Source organism: Bos indicus x Bos taurus, unplaced genomic scaffold (genome assembly GCF_003369695.1).
Source record: "Bos indicus x Bos taurus breed Angus x Brahman F1 hybrid unplaced genomic scaffold, Bos_hybrid_MaternalHap_v2.0 tig00001201_arrow_arrow_obj, whole genome shotgun sequence".
Classification (NCBI taxonomy): Eukaryota; Metazoa; Chordata; class Mammalia; order Artiodactyla; family Bovidae; genus Bos; species Bos indicus x Bos taurus.
This window is the reverse complement of record NW_020867386.1, coordinates 22550-33951: the sequence shown is the minus strand read 5'-3', so window position 1 is coordinate 33951 and position 11402 is coordinate 22550.

The following is an 11402-nucleotide window of genomic DNA, read 5'->3' as shown; positions in this document are numbered from 1 at the left end:
TGAAAAGGTTAGTTAACACATTCATGGCCTCACATGGTTACTTTTTTTTTAATTTTATTTTTTAATTTATTTTTTGGCCATGTGCAGCAAGTGGGATCTTAGTTCCCTGACCAGGGATGGACCCCCACACCCACTTCAGTGAAAGTGCATTCTTAACCCCTGGACCTCCAGGGAAGTCCAAATAGTGAGAACTTTTAAGATCTACTTTCTTAGCAACTTTCAAGTACACAATACAGTATTATTAACTACAGCACCAGGCTGTATATTAGATCCCCAGCTTACTGATATTATAACTGGAAGTTTGTAAACTTTGACCAGCTTCGCCCATTTCTCTCACCGCCTCCTCTGGCCCTGGCAACCACCAATTTACTCTCTACTTGAATGACTTCCCTTTTTTTAAAGATTTCATATATGCATGAGGCCATACAATATTTGTCTTCCTTTGTGTAAAAAGCTGAGCTTCCCTGATAGCTCAGCTGGTAAAGAATCCACCTGCAATGCAGGAGACCCTAGTTTGATTTCTGGATCAGGAAGATAGGCAAGAGAAGTGAATGGCTACTCACTCCAGTATTCTTGTCTAACTTAGTTCACTTTAGCATAACATCATCACATTTCATCTGGTGGTTTAGCTGCTCAGTCATGTCCAACTCTTGTGACCCCATAGAATGTAGGCCTTCAGGGTCCTCTGTCCATAGTATTTTTCTAGGCAAGAATACTAGAGTGGGCTGCCATTTCCTTCTCCAGGGGATCTTCCCAACCCAGGGATCAAACACAGTTCTCCTGCCCTGCAGGTAACTTCTTTACCAACTGAGGTACTAGGGAAAATTTGCTGCAAATGACAGGATTTCCTTCTTTTCTAAGGTTGAACAATATTACATATATATGTATATATACACACACACCACATCTTCTTTATCCATTCATCCATTGACAGGCATAGGCTGTTTCTAGATCTTTATTGTAACTAATGTTGCAATGAATATGGAGGTACAGATATTTCTTTGAGATAATGATTTTATTTCCTTTAATATATATCCAGAAGTAGGATTGCTGGATTGTTTGGTAGTTCTGTTTTAATTTTTTTATGGTAGTTCTGTTTTTTATTTTTTAGCCTTTATGACTGCACCAATTTACACCCCCACCAACAGTGCACAAAGGTTCCCTTTTCTCCATATCCTTGCCAGCACTCATTATCTCTTATCTTTGATAATAGCCGTTCTAACAGGTGTGAGGTGATGTCTCATCATGGCCTTGTTTTCTATTTCCCTGATGATTAGCGATGTTGAACACCTTGTCATATATCTGTCAGCCATTTTTATGTCTTCTTTGGGAAAAATGTCTCTTCAGATCCTTTTCCCATTTTTTTAATAAAAAAAAATGTTTGTTTTTGCTGTTGATCACTGTGAGTTCCTTATCTATTTTGGAAGTTAATCCCTTACCAGATATAAGATTTGCAAATATTTTCTCCCATTCAGGGCTTCTGTTGTGGCTCAGCTGGTAAAGAATCTGCCTACAATGTGGGAGACCTGGGTTTGATCCCTGGGTTGGGAAGATCTCCTGGAGAAGGGAAAGGTTACCCACCCCAGTATTCTGGCCTGGAGAATTCCATGGACTGTACAGTCCATGAATTCGCAGAGTTGGACACGACTGAGTGACCTTCACTTTCACTTTTCACTTCTCCCATTCCATAGGTTACCTTTTCATTTTGTTTATCATTTCAAAACTAAGCTAAATTTAAACATCACATCATCTTAAAGTTATCTAAGATTTCTATTATATTCAGCATCTGCCATGTGGACTGCTTCTTCCCAACAAATATGACCCAAGAATCCTCCTTCAGATCTGAGTGCCTAATCTGTGCTAAGGAAATTTACTGTAAGCAAAATGATTGGTGTACTCCCTGTGGGAGAGAGACATGCCCTATCAGAGCTTTTGTCATTATCTCCATCTGTTCATTGTACAATTTGAAATCCCTCTTTCATGCTGGTAAAATAACAAAACACAACACAACAAAACAAATAACAACAGCAAAAACATAGGCACTGAATCGGTACTGGATTTGGTGCACTGCAAAGAAATACGTAAGACTTCCCTGGTGGCTCAGATGGTAAAGAATCCACCTGCAATGCAGCACACCAGGGTTTGATCCCTGGGTCGGGAAGATCCCCTGGAGAAGGAAATGGCTACCCATTCCAGTATTCTTGCCTGGAGAATTCCATGAACAGAGGAGCCTGGTGGGCTACAGTCCATGGGGTTGCAAAGAGTTGGACACAACTGAGCAACCAATACACAAGCAAATATCTAAGATCTCCAGCAACCTGTAGAGATTTTGAAATTTCCCAACTGCTCTACAATGCACATTTCCTCTTCCTGCCCTATGTTACCCCTCTTCCCACCCTCCAATAAGACCGCTCTCTGCAGCCAGCAGGAACACTTGTTTTTGTTTTGTTTTCTATTTTTTATTTATTTTTATTTTTTTCAACTGGAGTAAAACTGCTTTACAATATTGTGTTAGTTTCTGGTATACAACACGAATCAGCTATATGTATACGTATATCCCCTCTTCTTAAGCCTCCCTCCCACCTCCCCCAAAATTCCACCCCTCTAGCTCATCACAGAGGACTTCCCTGGTGGCTCAGATGGTAAAGAATCTGCTTGCAATGCAGGAGACCAGGTTCTATCCCTGGGTTGGGAAGATCCCCTGGAGAAGGAAATAGCAACCCACTTCAGTATTCTTGCCTGGAGAATCCCCATAGACAGAGGAGCCTGGCAGGCTACAGTGCGTGGGATTGCAAAGAGTTGGACAAGACTGAGCGACTAAGCACACACATGTCATCACAGAGCACTGGGCTGAGCTCCCTGTGCTAGATGGCAGCTTCCCGGTAGCTATCTACTTTGCACATGGTGGGATATATATGTCAATGCTACTCTCAGTTTGTCCCGCACTCTCCTTCCCTCCGTGTTCCATAAGTCTGTTCTCTACTTCTTTTTTTTTTTTTTTTAATTTTATTTTATTTTTAAACTTTACATAATTGTATTAGTTTTGCCAAATATCAAAATGAATCCACCACAGGTATACATGTGTTCCCCATCCTGAACCCTCCTCCCTCCTCCCTCCCCATACCATCCCTCTGGGTCGTCCCAGTGCACTAGCCCCAAGCATCCAGTATCGTGCATCGAACCTGGACTGGCAACTCGTTTCTTACATGATATTTTACATGTTACAATGTCATTCTCCCAAATCTTCCCACCCTCTCCCTCTCCCACAGAGTCCATAAGACTGTTCTATGTTCTCTACTTCTGCACCCCTATTCCTGCCCTCAAATAGGTTCATGTCTACCAGTTTTCTAGATTCCTTATGTATATGCATTAATGTAAGATATATGTTTACTTCACTCTGTATGACAGATTCTAGGTCCATCCACATCACTTCAAATGACCCAAATTCGAGGAACAACTGTTTTTGAAGATCAAGAATCTCTCATATCTTCACATTTTCTTTTGCTTTTTTATGATCCCTTGACACTATTATCTCACTGTAACCTTATAACTGCAGTACAGTAGGGCCAAGTGTACAACTGAAGTAACCTGGGCCAAGTATTATTTTCTTCACAAGATAGGTGAGGAAACCAAGATTTAGGGAAGCTAATGGATATCATGCCTAAGATACGAGAGCCGATGGTGGCTGAGCATGAGGCTGGTCCAATCTCCAGCACAGCTCTGCTGCCCTGTGACACCCTGAGGACACAGTTCACAGCATCACTGTGTCTACAATCCCAAGATCCCTACCCTGACATCAGCACTTCAGAGAATTTACCTCTTACACTTTACAGCAATGCCATGCAGGAAAAGTAAAATAAGGTGTTTATCACTCAGTTGTGTCCGACTGTTTGCAGACCTGTGGACTATAGCCCACGAGGCTTCTCTGTATGGGATTCTCCAGGCAAGCATATTGGAGTGGATTGCCATTCCCTTGTCCAGGGGATCTTCCCAACCCAAGGATTGAATCCAGGTCTCCTGCATTGTAGGCAGATTCTTTACTCTCTGAGCCACCAGGGAAAGAGTACTTCTATTAAAATATTCATATTCTTTAACATCTGAGCCATGCAGAAAGAGCACATCTATTGAAATATTCAAATTCAAATTCTTTACCTTCTGAGCCACATAGAAAGAGTACTTCTATTAAAATATTCTAATTGTATGGATTCCTTCTGCAACTTCCCATCTCATTCTGAACAAAAGCTATTCAAATTGTTTTACAGTGGTGGCTGAGGACCTCCCTGAGTTGCCCAGGTCACATTTCTTCTACTGCCATTCATTCCTTTGCACCTTCCACTCTAGCCATCTGGGATCTCTTTAACACTCCAGGCATGTTCTTTCCTCAGAGCCTTGCATTTACTGTATCCTTTGCCTAAAATGCCCTTCCCCAAGACAGCCACATGGCTTGCTCCCTCAGTTAATTTTGTCTTTGAGATTACCTTCTCAGTGAGATCTTTGTTTGGTATTTTGCTTAAAGTTGCATCTTCTGGCCCACCATTTCTTATCCCTTTAGGCTGCTATATTTTAGTCCATAGCACTCATCTTTTAACACTTGTTAAGAGTTTTATTTATTTTTTTCCCTTTTCTGCACCCTCAATAGACTACAAGCTCTATGAGGCTATACTTTTACTTCTTTTGCTCAATATTCCTGGAAATATATATGACAAGCAATCAGAACAGCATTTGTTCTATATAAATGCTGTTTATATAAAGCATTCTATATATATATATATATATAATGCTGTCTATATAAAAGGTCAATAAATATTTATTGTGCTCTATATTAAGCAAACCCCTTCATGGATCACTGTCTTGTCATGGCAAAGGGGCTTGCAAAACTCAATGAAGCTACGAGCCATGCTGTGCAGGGCTACCCAAAACAGAAGGGTCATAGTGTAGAGTTCTGACAAAATACAGTCCACTGGAAGAGGGAATGGCAAACCACTCCAGTATTCTTGCCATGAGAACACCATGAACAGTATGATAAGGCAAAAAGATATGACACTGCAAGACAAGCCCCCCAAGTCTTAAGGTGTCCACTATGATACTGGGGAAGAGCAGAGGTCAATTACCAATAGCTCGAGAAAGAATGAAGCAGCTGGGCCAAAGCAGAAACAATACTCAGATGGGGATGTGTCTGGTGGTGAAAGTAAAGTCTGATGATATAAAGAACAATATTGCATAGGAACCTGGAAAGTTAGGTCCATGAATCAGGGTAAATTGGGTATGGTCAAGCAGGAGATAGGAAGAGTGGACATCAACATCTTAGAAATCAGTGAACTAAAATGGACCTGAATGGGCGAATTTAATTCAGATGACCATTATATCTACTACTGTAGGCAAGAATCCATTAGAAGAAATGGAGAAGCCCTCACAGTCAATTAAAAAAAAGTCCAAAATACAGTACTTGGGTGCAATCTCAAGAATGACAGAATGATCACAGTTCATTTCCAAGGCAAACCATTCAACATCACAGTAAACCAAGTCTATGCCCTGGCAAGTTTGGCCTTGGGATACAAAATGAAACAGGGCAAAGGCTAACAGAGTTTTGTCAAGAGAAAACACTGGTCATAGCAAACACCCTTTTCCAACACAAGAGATGACTCTACAGTGGACATCACTAGATGGTCAATACAGAAATCAGACTGATTATATTCTTTGCAGCTAATGATGGAGAATGTTTATATAATCAGCAAAAGAAAGACATGAGCTGACTGGCTCAGGTCATCAGCTCCTTACTGCAAAATTCAGGCTTAAATTTAAGAAAGTAGGGAAAACCAATAGGACATTCAGGTATGACTTAAATCAAATCCCTTATGATTGTACAGTGGAGGTGACAAATAGATTCAAGGGGTTAGATCTGGAAGACAGAGTGCCTGAAGAAATGGCGGACAGAGGTTCATAACATGGTACAGGAGGCAGTGACCAAACCAACTCAAAGAAAAAGAAATGCAACAAGCAAAGTGGTGGTCTGAGGAGACTTTACACATAGCTGAGGAAAGAAGGGAAGCAAAAAGCAAGGAAGAATGGGAAAGATATACCCAACTGAAGGCAGAGTTGCAGAGAATAGCAAGGAGACATAAGAAGGCCTTCTCAAATGAACAGTGCAAAGAAGTAGAGGAAAACAATGGAATGGGAAAGTCTAGAGATTGCTTCAAGAAAATTGGAGATATCAAAGGAACATTACATGCAAAGATGGCCACAATAAAGGACAGAAATGGTAAGGACTTAACAGAAGCAGAAGAGATTAAAAAGACATGGCAAGAATATACAGAAAAAACTATACAAAAAAAAGGTCTTAAGGACCAAGAAAACCACAACGGTGTGGCCATTCACCTAGAGCCTGTCATCCTGAAGTCTGAAGTCAAGTGGGCTTTAGGAAGCATTACTACCAACTAGTAGTTGTCCACCAGTACTACTGCTAGTGGAAGTGATGGACTTCCAGAATTTCAAATCCTAAAAGATGATGCTGTTAAAATCCTGCACTCAAAGTGCCAGCAAATTTGTAAAACTCAGCAGTGGTCACAGGACTGGAAAAGGCTAATTTTCATTCCAATCTCAAAGAAGGGCAACGCCAAAGAAGGTACAAACTAACATACAATTGCACTCTTTTTGCAAGTTAATAAGGTAGCGCTCAAAGTCCTTCAAGCTAGGCTTCAATAGTACGTGAACTGAGAACTTCCAGATGCACAAGCTGGATTTAGAAAAGGCAGAGGAGCCAGAGACAAATTGCCAACATTTGTTGGATCATAGAGAAAGCAAGGAAATTCCAGAAAAACATCTACTTTTGCTTCATTGACTACATTAAAGCTTTGGATTGAGTGGTTCACAACAAACTGTGGAAAACTCTTAGAGAGATGAGAATACCAGACCACCTTACCTGTCTCCTGAGAAAGCTGTCTCCTGAAAAACCTATATGTGAGTCAAGAAGCAACAGTTAAAGGCTTACATGGAACAATTGATTGGGTCAAAATTGGGAAAGGAGTACAACAAAGTTATGTATTGTCATCCGATTTATTTAACTTATATGCACAGTATTATGTGAAATGTGGGGATGAATCACAAGCTGGAATCATGATAGCCAGGAGAAATATCAACAACCTCAGATATACAGATGATACCATCTAATGGCAGAAAGTGAAGAGGAACTAAAGAGCCTCATGATGAATATAAACAAGGAAAGTGAAAAAGCTGGCTTAAAACTCAACATTCAAAAACCTAGGATCATGGCATTCAGTCCCATCATTTCATGGCAAATAGATGGGGACAAAATGGAAGCGCTGACAGATTTTATTTTCTTGGGCTCCAAAATCACTATGAATGGTGACTACAGTCAAGAAATTAAAAGACACTTGTTTCTTGAAGGGAAAGCTATGACTAACCTAGACAGCACATTAGAAAAGCAAAGATATCACTTTGCCAACAAAAGTCCATATAGTCAAAGCTGTGGTTTTTCCAGTAGTCATGTATGGATGTGGGAGTTGAACCATAAAGAAGGCAGAGCACCATAGAATTGATGCTGTCAAATTGTGGTGATGGAGAAGACTCTTGAGAGTCCCTTGGACTTCAAGGAGATCAAGCCAGTCAATCCTAAAGGAAGTCAACCCTGAATATTCATTGGAAGAACTGATGCTGAAGCTGAATCTCCAATACTTTGGCCACCTGCTGCAAAGAGCCAATTCATTAGAAAAGGCTCTGATGCTGGGAAATATTGAAGGCAAAAGGAGAAGAGAGAGTCAGAGGATGAGATGGTCAGGTAGCATCACCAACTCAATGGACATGAATTTGAAAGCTCCAGGAGATAGTGAGGACAAGGAAAACTGGTGTGCTGCAGTCCATGGGGTCTCAAAGAGTTGGACATGACTTAGTGACTGAACAACAACAACATATTAAGAAAAAAAATTATACATAAGGACAAGATAGTAAGGATACAAAGTTGGACACTCTGTAATTTTGGCATTCAAGTAGTTCAGGGTCTTGATGCAGAAGTTATGAGCACATAATCAAGTGACCACACTTAGCTTGATCTAACAGAGGCACAGACATGGTAGCACTGGAACCAGGACAGCCATCAGTTCTCATTTGGAAGCCCTGGGAAGACAGAATCTGGACAGATGAGAAAGGATTTGGAGACACAGAGAAAGTGGAGGAAGGGTAATTCAATCACAGATGACAATTTAGACTAAAGCTCAGACTGTGACAATGCTTGACATTCAATGGCAGCTGTTCAAAAGCTACCTGGGTTGGTAAAGGAACGGATATCATTGGGACATCACCCATATGTGGACCTTCAGAAATGATGCTTTATTTAATCCTCATTGTAAGTGCAAAAATTAGATATTAGTATTCCTTTTTGAAATAATCGGGGCTTCCCTCATAGCTCAGTTGGTAAAGAATCCACCTGCAATGCAGGAGACCCCGGTTCAATTCCTGGGTTGGGAAGATCCCCTGGAGAAGGGATAGGCTACCCACTCCAGTATTTTTGGGCTTCCCTTGTGGCTCAGCCGGTAAAGAATCCACCTGCAATGTGGGAGACCTGGGTTTGATCCCTGGGTTGGGAAGATACCCTGGAGAAGGGAAAGGCTACGCACTCCAGTATTCTAGCCTGGAGAATTCCATGGACCAGTCGATCAGGTCACAAAGAGTCAGACACGACTGAGTGACTTTCACTTTCACTTTTCACTTGAAATAATCAGTTGAGAACCTGAAAGTTTAAGGAAACTTCCCGAGATCCCTCACATCACCACTGAACTTAAAAAAATTTCTCTGTGAGCCCAAAACCCCTGAGTTTTACTTCAATGCCTTTTTAGTTTGTGATAGGATTTCCTTCTGTTGTTGTTGTTGTTTTTGAGAGGGAAGGGAACTTACTATCTAATAGGTGCTAATTGACAAGACACTTTATTCAAAATTCCTCTTCAAAAATGATTAAAGTAGTATATGCGATGGCTCAGCAGTAAAAAAAAAAGAACCCACCTGCCAATGCAGGAGACAGGTTTGATCCCTGAGTCAGGAAAATCCTCTGGAGAAGGAAATAGCATCTCACTCTAGGATTCTTGCCTGGAGAATCCGGTGGACAGAGGAGCCTGGGGGCTCGCAAAGAGTTGGACACAACTTTGTGACTAAACAACAACAGTAACTCGCTCACCCTAAGGGAAAAACTAGTTAATCAATTAACCATCTCCCACTCAGACGCCATTATCCCCACCAGCCCTCCAGCAACCAGTGGAGGGGAACTCCGTTCTCTTGTCCATCGTAAAGTACATTCAAACGTAGAGCGAGGTCTGTGTGTGCCCTATGCTCTGCAGCATGTCCTTCTCATTTAACAATATCTCACTGTATTTACTTTAGATAACTGGATACAAACCTTGAAAAGCTACCTGACAGCTCAAAACTTAAGACACTGTAATTTCCCTATTGCTGGACATTCATGATTCTTTTTTTTTCCTTCATGTTTTTATTTCTTCATAAAAGACTTCCAAAAACTAAGTTGCTAGATGAAAGGACTTTTTTAAAAAAAAACTATTATGCATATTGTCCAAAAAAAAACTTAAAATGTAGCAATTCTCTTACTGTCTCAAATTGACATTGTACTGACAAAAATTAGCTGAGATCTGTATATCTCTCAGTGTATGAATAACTTTCTACAACTTTACTGAAGCATAACTGATATATAAAAAACTGCATATATTTAATGGAGAAGGCAATGGTACCCCACTCCAGTACTCTTGCCTGGAAAATCCCATGGGTGGAGTAGCCTGGTAGGCTGCAGTCCATGGGGTCGCTACGAGTCGGACACGACTGAGTGACTTCACTTTCACTTTTCACTTTCATGCATTGGAGAAGGAAATGGCAACCCACTCCAGTGTTCTTGCCTGGAGAATCCCGGGGACGAGGGAGCCTGGTGAGATCCCGTCTATGGGGTCGCACAGAGTCGGACACAACTGAAGTGACTTAGCAGCAGCAGCAGCATATATTTAAAGTATACAATTTGAAAAGTTTATATATATATATATATATATATGTATATATATATGTGTATATATATATGGCTCCACAAAACCAACACCACAATCAAGATAATGAAAATATCCATTACCCCCCCATTGATTTTTCTCTTTCTTTTTTTTTTAAATTTAAATTTATTTATTTTAATTGGAGGCCAATTACTTTACAATATTGTATTGGTTTTGCCATATATCAACATGAATCCATTTGTAATTCATTCCTCCCTTTCACTACCCCTTATTCTGGCCACGGTGAACTGCTGATTTGCTTTTTGATACTACAGATTAGCTTACATTTTCTAGAATTATAAGATAGACTTCGGAGTACTTATTTGTTTCTCACCACGTTTTCAGCCATGTCTCAGACACTGAGACGACAATTGACACGCAGTGGGTCTGGTTGGCATATGTGAGTACTGAGGGACCTTGGAAAAGCCAAACACATGACCAATACACCTCTAGCTCAGGTAATACGTGAGGGAAACCAGGGTACTTCTAGCTTTCAGTCCTCTTACCTGCATTCCTCTTACCAACATGGGTGGAGAGTGCAGTGTTCACTTAAAAGCAGACTAATACTAGACTAACCTGAAGGTAGTGTAGTCTCCTATCCTTTCATTAAATGAAATGCCTTCTAGAATATCTAGAAAACAGATCATCTGATAGGTATATATTAAGTCATGTTACTCATTTAATCGTAGAATACTTACTGAACATTACTGCGCACCGCGTACTATGCTAGGTACTGGATTCTGCCCTCTTGGAGCTCACAAACAAGTGGGAGAGACAAATAGTGATCACCTAATCACACATAAGTATACAATTATTTTTGAGATACATGCTCCGAAGGGAAGGAACATGATTATATTACAGCCTCTAATAAATGTATCTCACTTGGACAGGGAGGAGGGTTTCCTAAGATAGTTAGACCTGAACTGTTATCCAGGAAAAGAAAAAAGGAAAAAAATGACAAGGAGATAATGAGAAAAAATTCAGCAGAAGCAAATGAAGAGGAAGTACTTGTGAGCAAACAGACAAAAGCCCTGTGTCAGGCATCCTTGGTGCCAGAGGTTCAAGGTGGCTGGGAAACAAGTGAGAGCAGAGAGAAAAGCAAACACTAGGCCTAGAGGACCTCACAGGCAGGGTCAGGATTCCATTCTTAACTTCGAGAACGATGGGAAGCCACCAAAGGGTTTGAAGCAGTAGAATGAGAATGCTCATTGTTGAATTTTGAAAAGATCACTTGGCAGCTGCAAGGATCAGACTGAGGGCTCGAGAGTAAGCTCTTACAAGAGATGAGATACTAGGGTGAAGGAGTATCAGTGCAGATGGAGCCATGTGGGCGGACTCAAGAGAATATTA